General features: G+C 51.8%; 1 protein-coding gene across 1 annotated transcript in view; it reads right to left on the minus strand.

Moving 5' to 3' along the window:
• ACVR1 (activin A receptor type 1) overlaps positions 1–13921 on the minus strand; it is a 46849-nt gene extending 32928 nt beyond the window's left edge. The window contains exon 1 of the mRNA XM_041407707.1: positions 13788–13921. The gene's annotated coding sequence lies outside the window, so the exon portion shown is untranslated. The remainder of the gene's footprint in view (positions 1–13787) is intronic.
• Between the last annotated feature and the right edge of the window lie 13742 nt (positions 13922–27663).

Consider the following 27663-nt stretch of genomic DNA (forward strand, 5'->3'; position numbering starts at 1 on the left):
CTGGAGCACAAGGCAGGTCTTGTGTGCAAACTGCTGGGAACACAAATTCCAAGCAGAGGCTCTGCTCCATGGTCTGTATTTGAACAACACAGCCTCAGCTCACCTGCCACAAGGTGAGGAGGAGAGGGCAGCAGATGTTTCAACAGCTCTGCTGTCACCCCTGCAAAGGCCTGAGATGTCACTGCACCACGACAGAGGTACCAGCAGCACCAGCTTGGAGCAGGCAGAACGAGCCACAAAATAACCCCCAAAACACTGAGTTCCCACAGCAGGGCTGCGAAGAAATCAAACAGCTTCAAAATAATTCTGTGGTAAACCTCCCAGGGGCAGAGTTGCCAAACGAGCAATTCTAGGGAGGGCTGGAGAAGCCAGAGCTCTCTGCAGGTTTGCACGGCTGCCTGGGAGAAAGCAACCCCTGGCCACCCGAAAATCCAGCCAGGCTGCACAAGCTGCTCCCAGCAAGGAGCACCACGCTGACTGACTTCAGCACTACCTGGAGTATTTCACTCCACCTGAGCAGGGATGTACTCGGGATGGAACTTTCTTTGGACTACTACCAGGAAAAAAACCAGCTACAGAAATGAAAAATAAACCCAACTGAGTAATTGTGTGAGCATAATGACTCAAAATTCAAAGTTTAAAACAAACAAAACAAAAAATTCCCCCACAACCCACACACTTGGAATTTTACCTGGTTACCTGAAATTTTCAAAACAGCATTTTACATTTGTATGGGTGGAATATTCATTTCAGGTTTTGGTGTGTCGTTAAATGCTTCCAAGTTGATCAAGGTGATTTAAGTCAGGAAGTTGAGAACAATTTAAATAACCAATTTTAGATCTGATTTTGTACTTATTTTTGTTCTTTTCTAAGAAAGGTTTAATTGTTGCTGAAGGCAAATGAACATCTTGTTAAGACTAACTAAATAGTCTTTAAAGACCGTTTCCCTCTCCATCCCTCTACTCCAACACCCAGAAACTCGCGTCCTCATTTTTATGGAAAAGGAAACTTTTGTTTTGATTCCTCACTCTTGTAAATACAATACTTTAATGTTTATTTTTAATAGGAGAATAGTCAGTGGCCTGACTGTGCGCATCATGCAAGAAAAACGACCAAGGCCTTTTGCAAGCAAGACCCCATTCTAGCCCAAGGGAGACAAGAGCACCCTGCATCTCAGCTCCTGGATCTGCTCTGCTGCCTGTGGGAGCCCCTGTGCACGGCCCCCACACTGCCACGACAGCGTGGAAGGTCTGAAACACCCCCCAAAAACCTGACCTCTTAGATGGGAGTGTTTAACCACCGTTAAACCCTCCTCATGATGCAGCTGGGCTGAGCATTTAGCAAACTCTATTTAGCATTTGCTGTGGGTTTTTATGAAAAACAAGTAAACAAAAATACAAATTAAAGTAAACCCAAAACACTTCAGCCATTTAAAGTAATTTTTACTTTTATACTCCAGACGCACAACCCCAAAGGTGCCGCCTGTTTCTGCACGACCTTCAGGGCAGAGTCAGCTCAGCAATGAAAATCTCATGAATTCCTCAAATCTTTCCAAAAAGATTTGTTCCAAGTCTAATTTAGTCTAAGTTTTAGCTTGCTAGTTCATAAATCAGAACTAAATCAGATGCTATTTTTTTTGCATGTTTTACATGCAAAATATTTACTATGCTCTATTACCGTATTTAAACATTTTAAATTCCTTTAACAGAGAAGACATGTTCTTAGTGGGTTTTTTGTTTGTTTGTTTCGTAAGCCTTTCAAGATCAGAGAATGAACAGAATCTCCCTTTAAGATCAGATACTCAAACATTTCCTTGGTGTTTCAGGAAGCTGACCAACTGTTACACCAGAAAACCCACCTTCATGCTCAGCTCTAGCTCATACTGGCCATGCAAGCCTCTTTGGCCTTGGTTTCCTCCTTGACACAGTAGCTACTCAAAACTCGTAATTATCTCCAAAAAGAAGGTAACACATTAAGCACTTTTCTCCTCCAGCTGTGGTCCTAAGAACAATTTGGGTAAAACCTGCAAGCTGTGCCAAGCTGTCAGCCAGCACACTCACAGGCGTCTTTCAAACAATTATGACATGCAAGTGTTTTTTGGCTTGTCCAACATTCATTTTTTAATTAATATTGGGTGGAATATTCATTTCAGGTTTTGGTGTGTCGTTAAATGCTTCCAAGTTGATCAAGGTGATTTAAGTCAGGAAGTTGAGAACAATTTAAATAACCAATTTTAGATCTGATTTTGTACTTATTTTTGTTCTTTTCTAAGAAAGGTTTAATTGTTGCTGAAGGCAAATGAACATCTTGTTAAGACTAACTAAATAGTCTTTAAAGACCGTTTCCCTCTCCATCCCTCTACTCCAACACCCAGAAACTCGCGTCCTCATTTTTATGGAAAAGGAAACTTTTGTTTTGATTCCTCACTCTTGTAAATACAATACTTTAATGTTTATTTTTAATAGGAGAATAGTCAGTGGCCTGACTGCGCATTATGCAAGAAAAATGACCAAGGCCTTTTGCAAGCAAGACCCCATTCTAGCCCAAGGGAGACAAGAGCACCCTGCATCTCAGCTCCTGGATCTGCTCTGCTGCCTGTGGGAGCCCCTGTGCACGGCCCCCACACTGCCACGACAGCGTGGAAGGTCTGAAACACCCCCCAAAAATCTGACCTCTTAGATGGGAGGGAGTGTTTAACCACCGTTAAACCCGCCTCATGATGCAGCTGGGCTGAGCATTTAGCAAACTCTATTTAGCATTTGCTGTGGGTTTTTATGAAAAACAAGTAAACAAAAATACAAATTAAAGTAAACCCAAAACACTTCAGCCATTTAAAGTAATTTTTACTTTCCTGACCTCTTAGATGGGAGTGTTTAACCACCGTTAAACCCTCCTCATGATGCAGCTGGGCTGAGCATTTAGCAAACTCTATTTAGCATTTGCTGTGGGTTTTTATGAAAAACAAGTAAACAAAAATACAAATTAAAGTAAACCCAAAACACTTCAGCCATTTAAAGTAATTTTTACTTTTATACTCCAGACGCACAACCCCAAAGGTGCCACCTGTTTCTGCACGACCTTCAGGGCAGAGTCAGCTCAGCAATGAAAATCTCATGAATTCCTCAAATCTTTCCAAAAAGATTTGTTCCAAGTCTAATTTAGTCTAAGTTTTAGCTTGCTAGTTCATAAATCAGAACTAAATCAGATGCTATTTTTTTTGCATGTTTTACATGCAAAATATTTACTATGCTCTATTACCGTATTTAAACATTTTAAATTCCTTTAACAGAGAAGACATGTTCTTAGTGGGTTTTTTGTTTGTTTGTTTCGTAAGCCTTTCAAGATCAGAGAATGAACAGAATCTCCCTTTAAGATCAGATACTCAAACATTTCCTTGGTGTTTCAGGAAGCTGACCAACTGTTACACCAGAAAACCCACCTTCATGCTCAGCTCTAGCTCATACTGGCCATACAAGCCTCTTTGGCCTTGGTTTCCTCCTTGACACAGTAGCTACTCAAAACTCGTAATTATCTCCAAAAAGAAGGTAACACATTAAGCACTTTTCTCCTCCAGCTGTGGTCCTAAGAACAATTTGGGTAAAACCTGCAAGCTGTGCCAAGCTGTCAGCCAGCACACTCACAGGCGTCTTTCAAACAATTATGACATGCAAGTGTTTTTTGGCTTGTCCAACATTCATTTTTTAATTAATATGCCTTTATGAACTCAAGTTCAGAAGAATTCTTCTTTCACATACAACCAAACACACCTGTGGGACTGAAACAAGATCAATCATGCCAAAAAAGCCCAAAGATTTTTGGAAGAATATTTCAGAACTTGGAGAAAAAAACCCCACATTTGGTATCCTTTATCCTTTCCCACTGCTGGCACGCCATCCCCTCAGAGACTTCACTTAACGGCCTCTGGGTCACTGCTGTTTGTGGCTCTGGTTTGGGTTCACGTCCCTTTGCGTTCACACTGGCCAGCATTTCAGAACAAAGCTTTTCTACGCCCGCTCAGGCTGGGCTGGGGGGGCCGTGCCGCTCTGGGGGACCCCGCAGCCCCCCAGGGGGGTCCCAGCCAGCGCAGGCACAAAGGGCTGTGCTCTGCAGCATCCGCGCCCGGAGCAGAGCCCGTGCACTGCCTACAACAACAGCTGCAAAAACCACAGTCCCACCCTGCGAGACGTCACAAGCGCCCCGGGAGCCTCTCAGGCAAGGCCATCCCCACCAAACACAGCGATCCTTGGCCATCATGTTTCTCCTGACTTGCCAGCAAGGACCTTGCCACGCCGCCGGGGCACCACACCTGTGGTCACCAGAACAAGGCAGCCCACCCAGGACCTCACTGACGTGCTTCCACTGTTTCATCCACACTCCCAGGACAAGAAGCACGTGCAGAGGTGAACAGCACCAGTTATCAGCTGGAAAGCAGTAACTTACTGTGTCAGAGACACCTGGCCACAGGCCTGACCTTTGCCACCCCCTCCTCTGACCAAGTCCCACAAAGTGTCCCTGAGTGCCCCTCTTGCACACTGACCCCCTAGTTTCTTGCACCTGTAATGGGGGCCAAACACCATCTTGGTTCTCCAGAACTCTCCTAAAGGAGACCCCTACAGCAGAGACCACCTTCACTCCCAGCACAAGGACTCTTCACCCCATAAACCTCGCAGCCCCAGAGCCAGGGCCACTTTCAGTTCACAAACATGTGAATTCCTACCAGGAGGCAGCCAAAAGCTCTGCATGAGGCTCCTTCCCTCCCAGAAAAACAAGGATTTGCCAGTTTGTTTTGCTCAGTCACCCTGTGGCACACACAGCCCTGAAGAAGCGCACATGCTCCTTTTTCCAGATTTCCATCACAGACAGCAAAACTGAATCTCTGTCTTCAAGGAGGAAACCTGTTGATGTTTACACCCAGGTCTCAGGAGAGCCATCAAGTACCAGGAGACAAACACGGCAGACTTTCCAGAGCCGCCAGGAACGGTTCTCACTCACAGGAAGCTTGCTGGGGCCACCCAGGACTGATGCTGCAGAGCAGGAACAATGGTGACAGAACCCCGTGCAGAGGAACAGCAGCCTCTGAATTGCACCTCCTGCACACCAGGCTCAGAGCACAAGCGAGCTCTCAAAGCCTTTCTTCTGCCTCCATCTGCCACTGTGTTGCTGTGCTGCAGCTCTATGGACCCAGCCTTGCGGAACAGCTTCCAGTTAATTCACCTTTTCCATTTGCTTTAGTCCACTCCCCAGAGCTCCATATCCAGTAGATATTTATTTTAAAGCTAAGCCAAAACCATTCAAACGCTAACACTTCAGGGCCTTCAATACTCCTGGTTGCACACAGTAGGGCCTCTTTTAGAATAAAGAGCGTCCACTTTGGGAACTAAACCAACATAATTATAATTGGGCTGCATGTCAAAGTTTTACAAATCCCCAGACTGGAAATAAAGTAGGTTTTACTCCTCACAGATCCTTTGTTACAGAAGGCATAAAACTGCACTGCAGCCTCAGGAACACCAATTCCTCACCAGAGATTCCAGTAACTGTGTAAGAAAACTGAGCTTCAAAACCCAGCTTGCTGTTCTGGCTCCTCACTGCAAGGCATTCTGGCTTTCTTAATGGAGAAACAAGACTAAGTTCCCTCAAAATCCTGGACACTGTTCCACATGAAAGTCCAATACATATTTTCTTTGAATGCCTAAACAATGTCCAGGATCAAATCCCAACCAAAAAGATGAAGTCAAAGACTTTTCCAGTCATTAAAACATGCCACTTTTGCATCAGGCATGGAAATACCGTATTTCTTTCAGACTTCTGATGGTGTTCAGATTTTTAGTTCCATAATTTAGGAACAGTCATATTGATTCACTCATTCTTCAAATATTACTTGTGCCATAAAGAAGCTGTATGGAAGGAAGGGAATAAACAGGTTTAGATTTTAGAACAGGTTTTGCAGAACAACCATGCCCAGGTTTGCTTTAGAGGTATGACATGAGTCTTACAAATGTGTAAAATACTTACACCAAGACAGAAAAAAACACCGCATTGTTTCAGCAAGCTGGGACATGTTTCTCAGATTATTCTCCACTGGAGGCTGATGCAAACACGCCGGGTCCACAAACACACACAAAAGTGTCTACGTGGCATTTCTGGCACATTTGTAGAGGCCCAACTGACAACCAGCTAATGTGGGAGAGCAAAAGGAGTTGTTCAAGAATTCAAGCAGTGCACAGGCTCAAGGGCCATGAGAACAGACAGGGAGCAAAGGCCAAGGAAGCCAGCAGCCACCTCCCAGCCAGGCTGTCACAGCACATGAGCCGGGGTTCGAGGTGGGGCAGCACGGCCCACCCCGCTGAGCAGCCTTTCAGGTGGAGCTTTTTCTTCTATCCCAGTGACTTGAAATAACTTGAATGTTTCCTTCTGGACAGAGACGGGCTCCAATTATGCAAGGAAGCTGGAGGACAGCCAAGACTCAAAGGCTTTAACCTTCATCCCAACCACAAAGGTGCACCTCCGCTCTCACAGACGGGCGTTTGCAGCTGGCCTGGGCACAAAGCGCTGCCCAACTCAGCTAAAGGCAGAGGAACACGACATCAAAGTAAGATCCTGTGCTGCCTCTGGCACGGAGGACAGCTCCGAGCCCAGAGATAAGCAGAGATGGTCCCACACCACATACACACCTAGTCACCCCTCAGAAGGAGAACGGGTGGAGTAAAAAGGTGCTTGCATGGCAATTTTCATCATCATCATTTCATTCAGACTCAGGATCCAGACAGGTTTTGCAACTCAGCCCAAAAATAAAGGTCAAGTGGAATAAAAGTTACTTAGATCAATGCTCAATATGTAAGAATGCATGTCCAGAAAAGAATTTCCTAAGTTTTTCAAGTATTTATTTTTTCTACTGTAATCACAATCCCCAAGAGAACACACCCCTCCATTTTGTTGTGTTTTTTTTTTAATTCACAAGGATCAGTATTTTTTTCATGTGCTAAGGGTACATCTCAAATGCTCTTTCTTATCATTTAACTTGAGCCAGTATTTAGAAGTCAAATTAAAAATAGCGTTTTTTAATGCACAACCTATTGTAATTCTACTCCTAAGGAGATATGAATTTGTTAGTTTAACACTCAGACTGGTGCACTAGAAGTTGTACATGGTTTTGTTCTGAGAACAGAAAATGAGGAGTAGAACACAGTATAATCCTACAAGACTGACTGCCACAAACTCCACTGCCAAATCATCCTCCTGATCCTGAAATCAGCTGGAATTGTCCTTTTTTTCTATTTTTTCCCCAATGGTTCCACTCACATTTATCATCCTGTGCACATACTTATATATCTCTATCTTTATTGTCAGTTGGTCTTTTAAGTTCTATTCAGCAACTTTTGGAGAATGGAAAATTTTATTCTCTATGTTGTTTATCACTCCAGCCTGGGATTTACCCAGCCCAATGCCATCAAAGTCGATGTTTTAGCAGGCTGCTACCCACAACTGCAGCAAGCAGTTTACTCTCCAGCAGCAGTAAGGGCCGCAATTAAATGGATTTTTTTTTAAAATTACTCCTTATGAAGTCAAGAAGAGTTTTAATGTGTAGTACAGACATGCAGCATGAACATGGCTTTTACCAATAACCAACCTGCAGCATATCCCCATCTCTTCTCTAACATAAGAGTATTATAACGTAATACGATACAATTAATATTCTCTTAAACCAAACCATTACATTTTCATTTTGTTTTCACTTTTAAAATTCAGCCTTAAAATTACTTTAATTGTTGCAGTCCTCCCACACAAATACAAGAGACAAGTTTATTGCAACGGAGAGCCCTAAATAGCACGGTCTGGTTGAGGCTGACTAATACAAACACGCATTTTGTTTAATTTTACCTTTGTTCCTAGGGAGATGTCGCTCCCATCTCTCTACCTCGCGTTCACAGCACCTGAGAGCACAGGACATCCCAGCGGGCTGAGCAGCGTGGGCAGCTCGGGGGACAGGCTGGCCAGGCTGTCACCGTCCTGCAGAGAAGGGAGGGCAGGCAGGCGTGTGGGGCAGCCCAAAATGCGTGTCCGAGCACAGCCTGGTGTCACGGCCAGAGCCAGAGCACGCAGCAGCAAGGGGACCTGCGGGAACTGTCCCTGCGGAGCGGAGCACAGCGGGCCCGGCAGGACGAGGCACTCAAGGAAGGCACCAGCCTGCACAGACACTCCGGGGCAGCTCAGTCCTCTGCATCTGCTCAGCCACTCATTCCCTCAGAAATCCCCCCTCAGCACCAGCACAACACCTGGGAATTAACCCGGGTTAGAAGTAACCTGGCAGAGGCAGACCAAGTTTCAACCAAATGAATGCCTTATCCAGTATATCACACGGCCAGAGACGCCAGAACTGGAAAAAGAACAGAACATGGAGGAGGAGAAGCAGGACTACTTGCTCTCCTGCCATTAGTAGCCAGTGAAAAGGTTTGTGCAGCCACAGCCCCAAGTGCCTCAAACCACCGGGCCAGGAAGCCCAAGCCGTTCGGGGGAGGGCTCTGCTGAGGCACAGCGGCTCCTGCAAGCAGGGCTCAGCAGCTCCCAGCACTTCAAAGCGAAGCCACCTCTAGGCTCGGAGCGATCCTGCTGTCACAGGAGCCTCGCCAGGCAAACAGCAGACCCGCAATCACCAGAGGTGTTTGTCGGCCTCTCCTCTGCAGCTCATCAGCAGAGGTGAGCTCTGCAGTCAGAACAAGAAAGCCCCGACCCCCAGCGAGCGAGCTCACTACAACTGCCCTGCAAGACAAGGAACAACTCCTCCCACCAGCTTCCATTCAACAGGATGACCAGCTTCAGCGTGCTGAGAAGGAACATTCCAGGCACTCAGGACAGAAGGCTCAGTGCTGCAGCAACACACCTTCTGTAAAAAGGCCCAGATAACAGCTTTTGATGTTCCCCCTCACAATCTTCTATCTCCATCTTGGTTATTTCACACATCAGAAATTACTCCAAAGGCAGCCTTGGACAATCACCAAACTGGAGGTCTTGGTTTTAATAAGCTTTTCTTAACAAAGCCAAAGCCTTCCTTTCTCTAAAGCAGACTGGAATTAGTCTACAAGAGGCTCCAGACACTTTCAGACCCATCTTTCCAGCAGCATCATGGGCAGGGAACAGTGACTCGGTCTGACCCTCCAGGAGTGTTTCAGAACGAGGGATGCAGCACAGGACTTGTGTGGTGAGAGCCACTGAATGCCTCTGCACACCAAAGGGAGGAACAGCCAACACCACCAGCCCCAGCCAGCAATAACCTGACTCCAGAAGAGGCCAGGAGCAGATGCTCAGGAAAAAGCATAAAAGGGTCATTCTTCCACCCTCCTCTCATTCCAACCCCACACCTCCCAGTTGGAGGTAAATTCCCAAGCCCAAAACTGCATCTGAATCACTGCATTTACTGGCCCCCCACAGGCCTACCAACAGATCCAACTGTTCCTCAAAAGAAGGATAAGGCTCCTGAATATCCCACCTCAATCAGTCTATAGCTTAACTACACAAAAACTATTGGTTTTCATTTTAAAGCTGCTGACAATTGATTACACCCAGTATTCCCCATTTCTTGCATAATAAGGAATTACCTAAGACCATCCCTTCCCATTTACTCACATCAATTGTGACTTTAAGATCTCTACAGTATTTCCTTTCAAGCGTTTATCCCCTTAGCAAGTCAGTTTATTTACACACCACCTCACCCAGCCTTGCAAAACCAGGCTGAGCCAACGTCCTGTAAAGCTAAACCAGGTCCCAAGCTTGAAGAAACCGTGGAGCTGAAGGATACTGATTATCCCAATTGCTTAGGGACTTTGAATGCCTTTGTATTCAAACAGAACTCCATCCCTTGGGATAAGGGACCTTGATCCGGGGGGCTTGAGAGGTGTTTCAGAGCTGGTGGCACAACAATTTGCAGGCACAAGGAATGCAAAGCACGTTCTCACCAGCGCTGGCAGAATCCTGTGTCCAGGAAGCCCTGGCCCAGCACGCTGCCAGGCACAGCCAGCAAGGTGAGGCACTGCAGGGAAGGCAGGAGCACAGCACAGGAGGGATCTGCACTACCTGCCACACTGATCCAGCACCTGATGCTGAGCATTCAGGAGCAGATGGACCACGAGGGCAGCTCGGGCCTTCCAGGGGAGCAGCAGCACGGGAAGGGCCAGCAGAGAACGCCGGCACTGAACTGCAGTGCTGCTTTCTCCCACACACAGAACAGCTGTGTGCTTACTGCACTGGGAGCACAGGCACGCTCCTTCCAAAAACAGCACCCATGCGCTTCACGGCAAAGGTGTGCTCCAGTGCTGCTTTACAACTGCAGCTCCTTCTCTGGCATCTGCTCACCAGAGCACAAATTTGGGAGTGTGTTCTGATCTCAATCTACAGGGGCAAATCATCTGGAGTAGGAAGCTGTGAGCACTGTACACAGACAATTCCAGATGAACACGTGTTAAGGAGGGGATTACCATCACCTGAGACTGGGTCAGGTGCAATGGTCCAGTGTAACACAGAAAACTATTGCACTACAACCACTTACTGTTATTGGACTGTACTTCTACACTTTTGAAAGCATTACTCTAAAACCATGTTTTGGCTGCAAACATAGTGGGGGAAAAAAGGAATTTCTTGAAAGCATTTCCATGGAATTCCATACATCTTGTAGTCAACAACATTTTATAAATTTGTGATCCCAGAACAGTTTTCAAACACATGTGAATTCAGCTTTCCAACACTGCCAGAAAACACCATCATTCCTGATTTTTACAGATATGTACAGGATATAAATGCCTTACACCCACAACATGCGGCCACAGAATTTGTCCACAGCAGCGCTCAAAAGGTGAAGATCTTGATAGCACCTGATATCTCTGTAACTAAGATGCTTTTAAACTCTCAGTCCTGACTGCCCTCAGGTTCCAAAGTAACTAATCCGTGCCCTAACCCACATGCACACCCCGCTGAGGCCAGCCTGTCACCCCGCTCTGCCATATCCCTGAATCCTCATGCAGAGGCCCTCGGCAATTACCCGCGTTCAACACCACCACTGCGACCTGCTGCAGCTCCTGACAGCTGCACAGGTGAGTGGGACAAGTTTTCAACCTGTTTATACACACCAGAGCAGGTACCAAGACGCCCATTTGAGAGCTCCAATACCAAGAATGTAAATGAATTCAAGTAGCTTTTTTTTGGCAGGGACAAGAAGGGCTGAACGGGTGCCTAATTATTTCACAACGGCTGTCCCTAGATCCTATTTTAGCATCGGGCTTTCATTAAATTTAAGCATGACTTCAGAGTACCAGCTGGCTGGAAAAAACAAAAACCACAAACACAGCCCACTCACAACACCCCACGGGTGTTCTTTCCCCCGCCCATGTTCTCTTCCTACCCTCACGGAGGGCTTGGAAGACACCAGGTCCATTTGGAAAGCCAGCCTCAAAAGCAGATAAGTTCTGCAGGAAATGGCTATATTTAGCCCTCCCCTTTCACCTCAGCTCCTCCACACACTTGCATTCTCCTGCAAAAGGATCTTTCTACTCAGTGTTAGAGGTGATCTTCAGCAGGTCACCTCAGCAGAAAGAATGCAACCAGCTTCATAGGTGTTAAGAGAAGAGCGTGAACATTCACCAGAATATCAAATATTCAGCTACTAAGGCATACAATAAAATTCTCACGTCTCAAAGCGTGTTGAATTGCAAGTTCCAGGAACACAATATGCCCAAAATCACTTTCTGAGTGGTGCCCATGGAGGGCAAGGCTGAACCTCCACACATGCTACCACGGTTTTCACCAATTTTGTCAGTAACTAACACAGCCATCCTATTCTCTACAGAATATAAACATGAGGCAACAAACTCAACAGCTCTGCAGCTAAAATATTTTTCTAATAAATAATTTTCTAAATTTGTTTCCTAGTAAATCATAAAAAACCAGTTAACAATGGTTCCCAGGCAGAGAATATCAGCAACACCTCTGGAAACATCATCAGCACCAGGTCAGTAGGATTTCCCTTTCCCAGCTTGAAACTTTGAAACACATTATTAGACTTAAAAATGAAAACGTATAAAGGGGCTTTTTCTCCCCTCAAGTTGTTTTGTTTAAATAACAGCTTCACCTGATATAATTCTGTCCTAACCATGATTTAGGCCTGCAAGGAGGTTGAGGCGTGAACTCAGTCACAGCAACAGACCTTAAAGTTTGTCCCAAAGCCTGCAAGAGCTGATTATTTACAAACTAAGGAGGTTGAGGCGTGAACTCAGTCACAGCAACAGACCTTAAAGTTTGTCCCAAAATGAAGACAGAACAAAACACACCTCTCACTCAGTGTGAGGAGACAAAGAGGCAAAGGGCTACAGTCAGGAACTGCTCCCAAGTCCTGTGCCACTGGGCAAGGAGCACACACCACCCCCTGCAACAGAGGAATGCAGGTCTTATCCCAGCAAACAAACCCCGAGGGAAGGCAAACCTCTGAAACCACTGCACACACTTAACACCTCCTGGGGAGAGCACAGGGCATACAGGAACTTTTTGTTCCCTTAAAACAGATCTCTAACACCTCCTCCTCAAAAAAAAAAAGTAAGTTTCGGCCATCAAAGGCCCCAGCCGTGCACTTGAGAGCTCTCCACAGCCAGGACTCCAGCTCTCCCATTTCAATTGCAGGGCACCCCAGCACTCTTCAAACAGCTCCGGCCCTTCAAGGCCAGGGCTCCGAGAGTATTTGCAAAGTGCCTGCCGCATTCCAGGTCGACACCGTCCCTCTGAAGATGAGTATAAGGATCACAGCAAAGATCGTATTACAGGAAACAAAAGAAAAGTGAAAGTTTAAAAATAGACTTGTCATTGCCCACAGCTAACTGCTACAGCCACAGGGGTCTTCTTCAAGGTGAAGCCGGGCTTCAATGCACACCATTAAAACACACGAGATTTGGAAAGAGAATGTTCTCTCCTGGGAGCTCAAGGCATCGTTTCCAAGCGTGGTTCCGTACAAACGCGCCAGCCCTGCAGCTCCCCGCAGCAAGCTGGTCCCGGGGCACGGAGCCTCCAGCACACCGCCGTGAGCGCTCTTTGGGAGCCCGGCCGAGGGAGCTGCCCTCCCAACGACCGGCAAACAAACTGGATCAGCTTCAATCTACGTAAAAGCACTGCTAGAAACGACTTCTTTTAGCACTTTTAACAGACGGAGTTGGAAACACTGCCTGGGCAGCTCCCCCTACTAGATTCCTGGCCCAGATTTCACACACCAGCGTGCGGGTTGAGAGCCGCCAGGTCAGCGTGCACACCTGAGCGGGCCGAGAGCCCCTGTCTGCCGCAGGCCCGTCCTGCCCTGCACCCGAGCCGGCAGGAGCCAGCCCCGGAGCCCCGGAGCCCCGGAGCCCCCGAGCCCCGGAGCCCAGGCCGGGCCGGGCCCGCGGCAGCAGCCCCTTCAGCAGACGGCCTGGCACCAGGGACTTCGGCCTGTGCCTCTGCTATCCCCACCAACCCTCGGAGCTCCAGCGCGCTGCCGTGGGCAGCGGCAGCACACCCACCGGAGCTCGCCGCGCTCCGCGCCTCCCTCCCGGGAGGCTCCGGCAGCCGCCCGGCCAGTGAGAGCACTCTGCCCGGCCGAACACACGGCGAGCTGGTCAAAGCAGGGAGAAGGGGAAGCCCAGCCCCGCCGGCGCCCCGAGCGCGGCCGCGGCACCGCGGGGCCTTTGTGCGCCCCCCGCCCGGACCGGACCCCGCGGCGTCGCCCCCGCCAGCGCTCCCGGCGGCGGCGCCGACCTGCTCCGGCGGCAGGGACTCACCCGCTGGGCCGGCAGCACGGGGCGGGACGGAGCCGGACGGAGCTGGCCGTGCTGCGGCGCTGCCCCGCTCGGGCCAGCGGGGCCGGGGGCGGCCGCGGGCGGCGGCGGCTCCGCTGACAAAGGAGCGCGGGCGGGGCAGCGCCCGCACCGGCAATGGCCGCGCGTCACTTCCGCCCGCCGCCCCGCCCAGCGCCCCCTGCCGGCGCCGCGGGGCCACGGCGGGCTCGGGTTCGGGTTCGGGTGCCGGTGCCGGTTCGGGCTCGGGCTCGGGTTCGGGGGAACGGAAAGCCCGTCCCGAGCAGCGGGAAGGAGGCACAGAAGCGTCCAGGGGCGGTGGGCAGCCTGAGAGCCCGGGTCCGGTTCCGATACTGGCAGAGCCCATGGGGTCACTGGTGCCACTCCAGGGCTCGGGGCACAGCCGTGTCCCTGCTGTGTCCGATACTGGCAGAGCCCAGGGGTCACTGGTGCCCCTCCAGAGCTCGGGGCACAGCCGTGTCCCCGCTGTGTCCGGGTGGCTCCGGATGGCCCGGGAGGAGACTCCAGCCCTCCCCGGGCTCTGCTCGGGGCAGGAGCTCTGCCCCTGTGCCGGGAGCTCCTGGGCTCAGCCCTGCCCGCGGCCCTGGGGCCATCACTGGGCCCGAGCACAGCCTGGGCCTGCTCCGACCTCCCTGCACGGAGGGACACACTGGGAGAGACGGACACACGGGGACAGACGGACACACGGGGACAGCCAGGGCTGAGCCCCTCTCACTGCGGCTCCCCTCCAGGCTGAGCAGCCCCAGCTCCCTCAGCCTTTCCTGGGCACTGAGCTGCTCCAGGCCCTTGCTCAGATCCAGGAGCTCCTGTCCCTGCTGTGCTGAGGAGCCAGAGCTGGTCACAGCACCCAGAGGTGCCTCCAGGGTTCAGCCAGACTCGTGTGCTAAATTTTATTTAAAAAAAAAAATCTGACTGCAATTTTCACACCAAGTTATTCATAAACTAGTTATTGTCACATCATGACTTTTAAGGTCAAAGGTGTCTTCCTTCATCTGGAAGTTTTAGCCCTCCGTCATCCACCTGAATTAATTCCCCAAAATCATACATTCTTCCAACAACCGTGGTCCTTCAATCACACTCCGAGTCCCAGGATCCCAGAATGGTTTGTGTTGGGAGGGATCTTGGAGCCCATCTTGTTCCACCGCCTGCCATGGGCAGGTCACCGTGATGCAAACAGGCTGACTTTGGGTGGAAGCAGTGTCCCTGTGCCAGCTGCACTAAGCCAGCCTCACTGAGGTTCCTGCAAAGGCACGGGCTTCTTCCTAAGCAGGAAAGGGGAGCGGATTTCCAGAATAACTACATCTAATTACTGTCAACAGAGCTCCTATACTGTGATGTGATGGATCAAGGACATGACATCCCACATTTTAAATAAATCCGGACGATCCTGAGAAATTCCCAAACATGACTGACCTGATGCTGCACGCACGTTCTGCCCAGCCCCATGGTGCAGGGTGTGTGCCCCGGCACTGCTCTGTGCCTCCCCAGGGCAGTGGGGGATGCCAGAGCCCCGGGGGCACTGGGAGGCACTGGGAGGCACTGGGGGGCAAGTCCCACCAGCCCAGGGTCAGACTGGTGGCCCATTGTCCCAGCTGCCACATTCCCTCAGGGTCAGCCGGGGCTGCCCTCACGGTCCCCGAGCTCGCCCTGCCAGTGCCCCGGACCAGGCCGCGTGTGTTCCTAGGCACCGCTGCAGCACTGCTCTGCTGCATGCAGGTGAGCCTGCAGCTGCAGCACCCCGCAGCAGCCTGCACAGGGCTCCTCCCGGCCAGGCACGGCGGGGCTGCGCCAGGGGCTGTTCTGCAAGGACGTCCCTGCTGTCCCCGGCACGGCAGCGAGCCCCAGGGCTGCCCGAACCACCACCAGGGGCTGTGCAAGGACAGCCACAGGCTGTCCTGCAAGGACGTCCCTGCTGTCCCCGGCACGGCAGCGAGCCCCAGGGCTGCCCGAACCACCTCCTGCAGCTGTGGAGGCCCAGGCACGGGCCTCCTTAGGAGAGACCACTCCAAAGCCTTTGAGACGTTGGCAGGGGCTGCCCAGGGAGGTCTGGAGTCCCCGTCCTGGGGGTGCTCCAGGCAGGGCTGGATGTGGCACTCAGCGCTCTGGTCACAGTGACAAGGTGGGGATCAGGCACAGGTCGGACTCGACGATCTCGGCGGTCTTTTCCAACCTGGCTCAGAGTGGTTGTGCTCCCCTGTCACAAGGGATGTGGTTGTGCTTTTCCTCCACACAGGCAGCGCTTCCCGAGCAGCAGCATGAGCATCTGCAAGACAGGAGGTGAGGAGCTCGGAGGAGAACGTGGCACAGCCCGCCTGGGACAGCAGGGGCAGCAGGCACAGCGGTGGGGCCAGCAGGCAAGTGCTCGTTCCCTCGGGAACAGGCAGGTGGACAGAGGGTTTGGAAAGTGCTCCCAATGAAGCTCCTTTGTGCATACAGCCCATTTATGCACAGCCCTCCAAACGGGGCCAGGATTTGACTCACTATGAGTAATAGGAATGTTTTAAACAGAGAAAAGAATACTAATTCCCTTAAAAATACAAATAGGTCTACATTTGGCTCAACAGCACAAGGCCAGTGATTTTCCACAGTGTACTGCCAAGTAGCTGAATGTGACATTCAAGTAGCTGAAGTGTAGGTGTTCCTCGGGAGAAAATACAGCTCTAACAAGGACCATTTTCCAAAAGAGAAGACTAAAGATTGGGTATCTAATAGCTTTTCAAAATTTAACCAAACGGCTCCATTTCCAGAAGTGCCAAGTCTCCCTTGAGGCCCCACAGGTGGTGTTGGCAGCCAACACTCCTGAACACCCACCTGCTTATTTGCAGCCTGAAGCACTTTTGACAGTGGTAGCCCATGTGGTTATCCCAGCTCCCAGGAAAGGGTGACACTGCTGGGCTAAGAGCCACCCCTCACTAAAGCCTGCGGGGCTCCCAGGAGACACGAGGAGCCACGTGGGTTAGGAGCACTTTGCATGAAAAAGTTTCTGCTTTACATCTGGTAGAAGAATATGAATTTTGGAACCTGTCATTGAGTAACCCACGCATGGCTCACCAAGGGACAGCTGTTGCTAAGTGCTCATTCACAGCCACGGGGGGAACCAGTGCTGGGAACTGGAATTGGGCAGCTCCTGCCCACAGCCTCCTGTAGCTGGATCACGTACAGTTTACATGCCACTGATTTCTAATTAATAGTGAAGCAGAGGGAATAATTAAGTTACTGAAGTAATCTCAGCATCATCTATAAACAGGGCTATTTTTCTGTTCTTTTGAATGCCACTTCTTATTTATCATCATAAGCATCCTTACAAATAAATTTGCTTTACCAACAGTGCAGGGTTTTTTCAATTATCTTTTCTATAGGTAACATGATTGTTGATAGGAAATTCCAGCTGTAAGTAGGATTTAATCTGTAATGACATTACAGATTATTTGGGGAGAAAACCAGGGCTGCAGTCTGAGAGGGATATCATGACAAAGTGTTTGGGTTAGTGGCTGGCAGTGTCAGAAGTGCCAGTTCTGAGATCTGGGGAGGATCCCAGGGCTGTCTCTGTGCCTCAGATGCCGTGCTGGCACAGTGAGGGTACTAAAGCACCTGGCTTGACAGGTATTTTACAGTCCCCCGAGGAAAGGTGGAGTGGATCTGATGGGGGTATTCATACACAGCTGACTTTGCACAGCTTTGCAAGGAGTAGAGTGTGGTTAAATGTGGGGTCTTCCAGCAGGAATGAGGTTGTCCTCATGTGGCTTTTTCCGTGCTGGGGAACAGTCTGGAACTTCTTCCTGGACAATGTTTGCATTAATCAGGTGTAATAATGGCATGTCCATGTGAAAGGAGCACTGTGGGCACAAATTGCCACCCACAGACATCAGAATGAACACATCAATATTATGCAAATACCGTGGTGTTCAGGAGTCTGTGGGCCCCAGAACACAGCGCACACAGAGCACACCTTGAGCTATGGGGCAGGTTCACCCTGTCATCCTCCCACACAGAAAACCCTCCCAAGACAGCAAGTATAGCAAAATCAGGCTTCTCTGTTTTGAAACAATTTCCATGGCAACTTGAACTGCCTTGGTTCTTCATAAATTCTGCCTCTCTCTGGAGCAGCTGGGATTTCAAGTCAGACCACTTTGCAATGCTCTGGGAGTGTAGAAACAGCTCACGCAGCTGAAAGATGCCATGGAGGAAATGTTTCAAAGAGGGGGTGGCTGGACCCCAGTCCAGGCCCCTCCTTTGGTAAAACCATCTCCTTCTGGACTGCCTTTTCAGCTCTGCTGAGTGGTGAGCACTGCCCCAGACCAACAGGGGCAGGGTTGGGGTCCAGCCCAGACCAGCAGCACCACACGGGGAGGGCCCTGGGGACAGGCAGAGCCCAACAGCAAAAAAACACCTCTAACAAACACTGTTATTCCTTCTAAAATACACAGTAAAATAAAATTTATTTGTGGCACAGAAAATGAGGCTGTGCATGACAAAGCCAGTCTGATAATTGCCTTCAGAGCTGCTGAGGTTTTTAACTCTTTAGCATTATTAACATCAGCAATAAAGACTTGCTTATATGCTCGAGGTGAGCTGTGGTACAGAAATAATAATCCAGGTGACCTTCCAAGCTGCTGCTTGTCATGAATTATTTTCTTCTGCCTTGAGGAAATTTCTAAATATATATCTGTATATATGCATGCAAACAAGCAAACCTGGCAGTTGCAACGTAGCGAAGTTGCATCACCGCCCCTCCCAGCGCAGCAACTGGCCCGAGCACAGCTGCTGAGAAAACCCCAGGAAGCAGTCGGGTTTGAAATTAAAGAGCTTGTTCTAGTATTTAGCTGTGATGAATGTGACTGGGAGTACATGTGTTTCGTCAGGCGTCCGTGAGTCAGGCATGTGAGTCACAGACGGAGCGCGCTGGGGCCGCTGGAGCAGCCGGCGAGGCCTGTCCCGACAGCTCCACGGCCACAGAGCTCCCACTGGCTCCCAGGACACTCCGTGAGGGTGAGCACAGGACTGGGACATGCCTGCTGTCCCAGCAGCTCTGGAGAGGGCCTCAGCCCAAGCACCTTCCACAGTTCTCCTTTTTCAGGTCCTTACCTCGTGTGCGTCTTTACATGGCAAACCCCACGGACTCTGGGGCATGGGGGAGCCAGGTGCAATTCAGCACAGCAAGGAGAACCCAGCTCCAAGTAATTAACAATAATGTATAATTGCTACCAATTTGGTTTTACACAAATTACACAGTATTATTAAATTAAGCAGACCATGTTCTTGCATCTGAGCATTAGCAGCATAACTCATTTTCATGCCATTTTTTAAAATAGCACTGGTAATTAGTCCTGTGCTTTCCAAGCGCATCACATGCGGTGCTTTGTTTTCAGCAAAACACCCACCAAAAAGTGCTCAAGTTCTCTAATTGCAAAGATTCACTTCACAAGGCTGCACAGTCCCTTTCTGCTCTGGGTGTTATTCAGGAACAGCCAACTGGAATTTATTGAAATTACGCCGAAACATAAACTATGAAAAGTACTCCCCAGCTGAGCGGGGGAGCCTTTGCAGGCCAAGGCTGTGCCCATGGGAACTCTCACCACGGAGTGCACGGGCACGGGGGATCAGGGTGGAAATGTTGGCAAGCTCATTTCCATTTCACACGCCAGGCGCGGGACTGGAGGAGCTGTCCCTTGGGCCACCGTGGTGGCTCCCGTGGCCCTCGGGTGCTGGTGACTCGCTCGCCCAGTGCCCCCCTCGTGCCCTGCCCGGTGCCACGCTCATCACGCTGGCCAATGCAGCAGCAGTGCCCTTTCCATCGAGGCACCGCAGCCCGGCTGTGCCCCGTGCCCGCCCTTGCCCACAGTGGGTGTCCCCAGTGCCAGCCCCGTGTCCCGCCGGCCCCAGCGGCGCAGTCGCCCCCTCTCCTTCTGCTTGGCTGGGAAGGAGCTTTTTTTGGCCTCCGCTTCTGTCATCTGGCATTTGAATGTAACGAGAGCTCTCGTTGCTAACATTTATAGCAGCAAAATATTTGAGTTCCAGGGCTTGTAACACGTGTTGTTCGTGTCCCCTTGCCAGCCCCAGCCGCAGGCTCCCACAGCCTCCCCTGGCTCGTTCGGGAGAGCCAGGGAGAGCCACCAGCACCGGCACCGGCACACCCCGCTGGGTGCCGGCACACGAAGGGCAGTGGAGAGTTTGTCGAGCTGGCCCATGTGGTGGAGAGGAGGACAGAGAAGGACAGGGCTCAGCCACCAGCCTGCCACGACTGCAGCCACGGCAGCAGCTGGGAGCGTGGTGCAAAGGGCCCGGTTCGGTCCCAGCAGTGCCAGGGCGCGCGTGGATGCTCCGCGCTCCTGCGCAGCGCCGGCTGTCAGCCACAGAACCGGCCGAAAGGGAGGGAAGGTGGCGGGCAAGCACAGCGCACCGTGCCCACGTGCAGCCCCGTCCCTCGCCGCCTGCTCGGAGCCCGTGTGCCAGGCTGCCCCGGGTGCTCCTGCTTCCAGCAGGTGTAGGGCGAGGGGACTCGGAAGCAGAAAGCCCCAGCCCTACAGCAATCCAGTAAAGATGTTCCTGGCTTCCAGGAACCCTAAAGCACCTTCAGCTGTTACCAAGGAGTCTCTTCCTCCTGCTCCTTTTCTATCTGCCCTTTGCTAGGGCAGCCTCAGAGAGCTGGTTTGATCCACCTGCAGCAGTGGCTCCCAGCCTGGCCCCAGTGGCTTAGGGTCATCCCAAAGCCATAGGTCCTGGACACACTGGACACCTCAGGGGCTGTGCAGAACAAGAAATGACACTTCTGACCCTTAGGGCCACAGAAGCAGCTCGAGATGCTGACACCAAAGGCTCAGTCAAACAATACAGAAAAAACCCCATTTTTTAACCTGCAGATTTTTGAGCCGGTCTTCAGATCTCTCTCCCTGGGGTTGAACCAAGGGAGCCCTCACCTCTGCAGGAGCAAAGCAGGGGCCAGCCGCCATCTCAGCCACCAGCATCTTCTTCTCCCACTTGTCTCAAGACGCCCCATCTCATGTAGGCTCAGGAGGGTCTCATCACCTGCACCTCTCTGTGACAGGCTGCTTCTGCTTGGAGACAGTGGCCAGGTTCTGAGCTGGAAAACCATATTGAGTACTTTGAAGCAGGTTTGACATGTGCTTTTCCATCCTGAGAGCAGACACAGGGGAAAGGAGTGAGCTGCAGAACCAGGAGGGAGGTGCTGGATGCATGGTCTCAGCCTGATACCTTCCAGCAGAGACTAGGACATTGATGCCTCCATAGCATCAAGGAGTGGGGTCAGAGCAGCAAGAAACAGGGCCTGAGCAGCTGACAGGGAGGACAGGCTGAGGGAGTAGCAGCCATAGTGAGGACAGTTCTCATCATTTTGATCTTCTAAAGCCAGGCGTCAAGTTTATTTTCCTCTCTGATAGCTGATTAAGAGGCTGCTTAGGGGAAGACAAGTAATTCATCGTCTGACTCGGGACAGGGAACTGAAGACTGCTCACTGTGATGCTTCTGGACAGCTGGAATGGGACAGGGGCAGAACGTCTGTCAATACTGGAAGTGACCAAAATAACCCAGCAGTGTAGCAGAGGGCAGACAGCCCAGCACAGCCAGAGTGTGCCATGAGATGCTGTTGTATTTAAATAAACACTTTGGGAGGGCCCAGATTTCTTCAGCTCTTCTGAGACCGGCACAGCTGAGGGCACAGCCTGACTCGTGTCCTCCTCCCTGGGTGAGCCCAGTGCGATCCAGCTGGCTGCTAACCCGCAGGGTCCTTTCTGGGAGCACAGCTCTCCTGTGGCTTAAACTATGGCTGGAATGTGGTGTGGCACATAGCAGGGTGCTGCTGCCACAGCTCAGCTCCAGCGCACAGGGAGAGCGGGGCGAGGGGATGGAAAGCAGGGACAAACACCTGTGTAAACATTTCCAGGAATGGGGCAGCCACAGCTTCTCTGGGCACCCTGTGCCAGGGCCTCACCACCCTCACAGCCAAGAACTTCTTCCTAATCTTTAATCTGAATCTCTCTCTCTCTCCTCTTTCAGTTTACACCTTGTCCTATCACAAAAGGCTCTGCTAAAAAGTTTGTCCCCAGCTGGAGCCCCTTCAGGCCCTGCAAGGAGCTCTGAGCTCTGCCTGGAGCCTTCCCTTCTCCAGGGAACATTCCCAGCTCTCCCAGCCTGGCTCCAGAGGGTTCCAGCCCTGCAGTCTGGATCTCTCCAGCAGCTCCAGGTCCCTCTGATGTGCGAGCCCAGGGCTGGGGCAGCTCTGCAGGTGGGGTCTCACCTGAGCACAGGGGCAGAATCCCCCCTCCCCTGCTGCCCACACCGGGATCAGCCCAGGACACCGGGGGTCTCCGGGCTGCCAGCGCACGTTTCCAGGTCGTGTCCAGCCTCCGGCAGCCCCTCCTGTTCCTTGGGGTTTCACTCGCCGTAAGTGAGCGAGCAGCGCCCTGCGAGGGCTCCGGGCTGCTGTGCGCCTTTGAACAGCTGGCAGGGCTGGTGGGGGGCTGGCTGCTTCTGCCTCTGGGAGGAGTTTGCAATGACGCCACCGAAAAGAAAAGGGGGAAAGGAATTCCGTCTGTGCCCGCTGCATGGAGAAACGTTTCCACACAAGGTGGCACCTGTCTCCTTCCTTCCAGTCTGGAGCCGGAGTCGCTGAAAGGCGCCTGGAAATGTTCTCTGAAAATTAACTCCTGGTAAATGGGATGCAGAATCCGTCATTAATTCCCTCGTTAGTGGGGGAATCGCTTTTCGCTGGGCACTCGGGCACCGCGGGAATTGCTGCCAGTCCGCGCTGGGGCTGGGCAGCAGGGAACGGGCAGGAGGGCTGGGGTGACAGCAGCTGCCTGCACTCCAAGTGCCGGGCTCTGGGACACACGGACACCCCCGGAGCCTCCCAGCACCAGGAGGGGCCTCGGAGCTGAAGGGGATCCCTGCCCAGTCCCCACGTGCAGCACTGCACATCCCACTGCAGATGGGCAGAGGTTTATGTGCTCCAGATCTGACAGAGGTTAATGCTCTGTGCCCGTAATTTAAATCACAATTAAGGTATTTTAGAATATCTCTTCCTGCACTCTGCAGACCAGTGCAAGCACTGCTGACATGAAGTGCTTTTGCATTCCCATGCAGGATGCTGGAGAGGCCTGCCTTCCACTGCAGGGCTTTGCTTCTGATCCTGACCTTTCCACACCAGGAAAATGCACAGTATTATTGCATATCAGAAATGCAGCGTAGCTAGAACAGCTGTGGCACCAAGCAGTGAGGCAGTACCACCGCTGGCAGGCCAAGGAAGGAGCTGGGCTGTCATGCACCCCATGCACCTGCACAGAGCCCACTGGGCACCCACAGGAGCCCTCAGCACAGCCAGGGAGCCGGGCAGAGATGCTCCTGCTGAGCATCCCCTCTGGCAGCACAGCCAGCAGTGCCACAGGATGTGCACAACTGAGCATGGTGGTTTTAAACCTTAAAAACCTTGCTGAAGCATGGTGCCAGATCCTTACTTGCATCAAGGTCCTTGGTCCTCAGAGTTGCAGAGAAAGGCAGGGATCTGTCTTGAAGGCTGCAAGAGACCACTTTGATTTTCATGTGATTATTTTTAACCCCTATCATGCTTCTCCCACCTGTCTCCAGCTCCATGGTCTCTGCCTGCCCTGTGCTGGCCCAGTGCCTGTGGCCTCAGTCTCCCATGTTGGTAGAGCATGACAGCAGGTCGAGGTGGGGTGCAGGACAAACTCTCCCTCTCCAGTCTTCCTGGAGGAGAAGGAGAAAGGAGACAGGGACAGAAAATATGATAAACATAGGGAAAAGGCAAAGAATTGTTTGAAAAGGGAAAAAAAAAACCAAAAAACCCAGACTTCAAGCCTTCTTGGTTTACCTAAGTGCAGGGAGGAAAGGCAGGGATGGTTTTGCTGGGGTCTTCCATGTATCTCCACAGGGCACTGAAATGCAGAGCCAGCACCAGCAGAAGTAAGTGCCTCCTCTGCAACCAGCATTTTTTCCCTTTAGCTGTTTCCATCACAATAAAGTTGGATAAAGTAGGGTTTGGATGCATCATTTTGAAGTAGTGAGGCCAGTGTAAGTCTGCCCTTGCATGGAAGCCCCTGATCCCCCACGGAGTGCAGGAAAGTGTCTGAACAGCCGTGCTCAGTGAGCTCAGATCCTGGCAAATCCAGCACATGAGGTGATGCAGCAGCTGCCACCAAGACCGCCACACTGCCAGGGCCAAGGAGCCCGTCCTGCCACGCTCCAGCCCTGCACCAGCTGTGGGCACTCCATCCGTGTGGGGCACACAGGCAGGAGGGCAGCTTGGGGGGCACAGTGCTGGGGCTCAGCCACCCAAACCTCCACGTGTTTCCTGATGGGAAATTGTTCCTTGTCCTGTTTCTGAGACATGATTGGGCTTGACAAGCAGCATGGCTTTATGAACTGTGCTCGGGCCTTGCATCATTTGCCTTATTGTGGCCGAAATCTCCTCCCAGCCCTCCCTCCTGCCTGCACCCACAGGCACCAGCAGTTGCAACAGGCACCCACAAGTCCAAAGAGTCAAAGACAAAAGGATAAAAATACCCATGTAATAAAAATAAAAGAAAAAGTGAGGAAAAACCCAGGCACCATCTGAGTTCTAAGCCTTGAGAGCAGAGAAGCCCTGGGCAGGAAGGGAGCAAGCAGAGAGGGGCTCACTTGCAGGTTCTGATTCTGTGTCTGCTCCCACCACAGCCAGTCTCTGGAGCCACCTCCCTGCCCTGTCACAGCAAACTGGGCATTTACACAAACCTCTGAGGGTACTCCCAGCAGGCAATGGCTCACCCATCCCTGCAGGGTGGGAAGGGTTGGAGCAGCTCACCCACCCCTGCAGTGTGAAGGGAACGAGAAGCAGCATGGAGGAAGGCAAGGGGGAACCTACCCCGGAGCAGATGAGAGGTCCCTGTTGCCAAACTTGCCCACTGTTCATCTTCTTTCTCACCAATTTCATCCTGCCTGGCAGCATGAAAGGAGCTAGCCTTGGGAGAAGCAAGATGCCAGAAGCAACATTTCCTGCTGAAGTGGATCCATGTGGGGCCAGGGAAGGCATCTGTCCAGGATGGGAAGCAGCAATCCATATGGAGACAGGCGGAGCCAGGAGCAAGCCAGCACCAACCCCAGCCAGAAACTGGGTTTAAAGCTCAGCAGAACCCTTTTCCCAAGGCTTGTGCGGGGCCAGCCTGGTGCTCCTTGAACCTGCAAGGGCAGACGTGTGTGGCTGCCACCCTAGTGTCCTCACCTCCTGGGCTTGGGCACAGCCTCCCGCCTGCCCTGGGGCAGGGCAGAAAATCCCTGCCTCTTCCCAGGGTGAATCCCACCTGCCGTGGGCAAGGCTGCAGAGAGGGAATGGTGGGAAGAGAGGCTTGTCCACAACTCTAAGGGACATTCCTGCAGTGGAGCAGCAGCACTCTCAGCCCCTCCTGTGGAGCGACTCGGGACTGGCAGATCAGCAGCTCCCGAATAAACCCTGAATGGCGACAAGGGTCAGGCAGCTGCTATCTGCCTGAAATAAATGGCTTTGCGGCAGTGCTTCCCCCCAGGGGAAACATGTCCTGACAAGCGGCAGTCACTCTAGTGCCCCGAGGGTTTGTGGAGCCTGGTTCCTTTGGGGAGTGTTTTACTGTCTGCTCCCAATGCCAAGAGCAGCTTTATACCAGTAATAAACAAGGCAAAACATGGAGCCAGAGCAAACAGCTGATAAAAATCCACATTTTGGTTTCCTGGCTCCGCAGAACACGCTGGGTAGGGGGAGCAGGAAATCTTTGTGCTGCTGGCACATGGCCTTCCTCCTGTCAGGTAAAACACTCCCCGCTGCTTCTGCTGCTCCCTCATGCCGACTGCCAGCAGTCATCGCTAGAGGAACGCACAAGACATCCCTCGGACTGTGAATGTTCCTCAGCTCTCTGCCGTTGAAGCAGGACTGAGGCCGAGCACAGGCTCACACGCCGTGCCGGGGTGGTGGCGCCGGGGCTCACTCCTGCGACGGGCACCACCTGCCCCTCCTGCCCAGCCCGACCGGCGGCCGGGGCAGGGCTGAGCTCCGGGCTGCTGGAACATCTCATCCAGCCGCAGCAGCACGGCGGGAGGGAAGGCAGAGCCGAGCCGAGTGGAGCAAGGCTGCAGAGCCCTGGCGGGCACGGCGGGTGCGAGCTCCCTGCCGCGCACAGGCTGCCATCGCTGTCTGTTCTAAAATAGCGTTTAACATGACAAGAGGTGTCGGATGGGCGCGGGGAGCGCTGGCTCTCCCCATCTCTTCCCTTGCCGAGAGCCTGTCTACACTGCCATATGTTATTCTGCCGTACTTTATACTTCATCGTGCTTTATTTGTCATCCTCTAGCACATATGGTAACAGCTCCACTGCCTGGCACTTGGAGAGGCTGGATTTAGCTCTGAATCAGGCACAAACAAACACTCACTCGGGGCAGTGCTCTTTGCTTCTCACCATCCCTACCTCCCCGCACTCCTCTGAGGAAGGGAAACAGGCAGGCAGCACTGCAGGTCCCTTTTAACTGAAAGCATTTTATTTTAGTATTTTATCATATCCTAGTCCATTATTCTATTCTATTCTATTCTATTCTATTCTATTCTATTCTATTCATGTTACTCTATTCCATTCCATTCTGCAGCCTCTGCCATGGAAAGCAGGAGAGGTAGGAAAAGAACAGCCACACTTCAGTTTGGGATTTACTGAAAGCCATCCCAAAGAAGAACAACCATAGGAAAAATAATCACGGACAAAGGAACCAAAGGTGATGGACTGCTCATCCTGGACAGACAGGGAACTGACCTGAGCCAGATAGGCCCTGAAACCTGAATGGCCATGGTGGTGGCTGCTGTCCCTTCTCTTCCACGTCACTTCTGGGAAGCCAAAAGCACAATCCAACCATCTCCCTTGGTGCAATCATGTTTACTTAAACAGAACACACTGGCTCCTTTTACCTTGGGCACAGCAGGGACAAACACCGCAGGAACATTGCTTGCCCACGAGTTCTCAGCCTGACATTCCAGACAGAGCTGTGGCTCCAGGGGACTCTGTCCCTGCTCACTCAGCAGGGACACCCTCCAAAATTTAGCCCTTTTGCCAGCACAGGGGAGGTCCCTGCCTGCGACTGAGCACACCAGGGGCAGAGGCTGCAGCAGGGCAGGGCAGGGGCTTTGCTGGCCACCAGGCAGGGATGTCCCAGCTGGTTGTGCTGCAACACTATTTTTCATAAGAAAATATTTAAGAAGTATTCCATGTGCTTGGGAAAATTGTTTTATCACGGGATGGTTTGAACCGTGCAGGTGTGGACCCTTCCAGGTATGCCCAGAAATACTCTGCCATGGAAGGCAGGCAGAGAAAGGGGAGACATGGAAGCACTGCCTTTACCAGCCCAGGCAGCATGTGGGAACGCTCATACCCTGCCACAGAGTCACTCAGGTGTCCAGCTGTCTGTCCATCTGCCCACACATCCATCCACCATTCTGCTGAACCCTCACTCCCTGATGGAAGCCCTGCCCAGCCGTGCTGGAGGTGCAGGGCCAGGGCCTCATGTTCCCCCACCAAACAAGACCAGAGAAGGAGAATCCAAAGGAAGCCTCAGCCTGACCCCACCTCCCCCAGAGCGTTCCCAGCCACCTCTGGCAAACAGCAGCAAACCTTCTCCTTCTGCTCCTCAGAGCAGGTAACTCTCACTGGACACGTCGGGGAGCTCTGCATGGAGCCCACCGCACAATCCGCTGTGCGCCTGAAACCGCAGCAATCACACCAAGGGGCTTCGGCAGGCAGAAGGTGTGGGCAGCCCAAGGGAAATTTTTCTGTGCCCCTTGCAGAAATCTGGTGCTGAAAGGGAGAAGAGTCTCCAGATC

The sequence above is a fragment of the Onychostruthus taczanowskii genome, unplaced genomic scaffold, assembly GCF_017590055.1.
Source record: "Onychostruthus taczanowskii isolate IOZ18803 unplaced genomic scaffold, ASM1759005v1 scaffold10, whole genome shotgun sequence".
Classification (NCBI taxonomy): Eukaryota; Metazoa; Chordata; class Aves; order Passeriformes; family Passeridae; genus Onychostruthus; species Onychostruthus taczanowskii.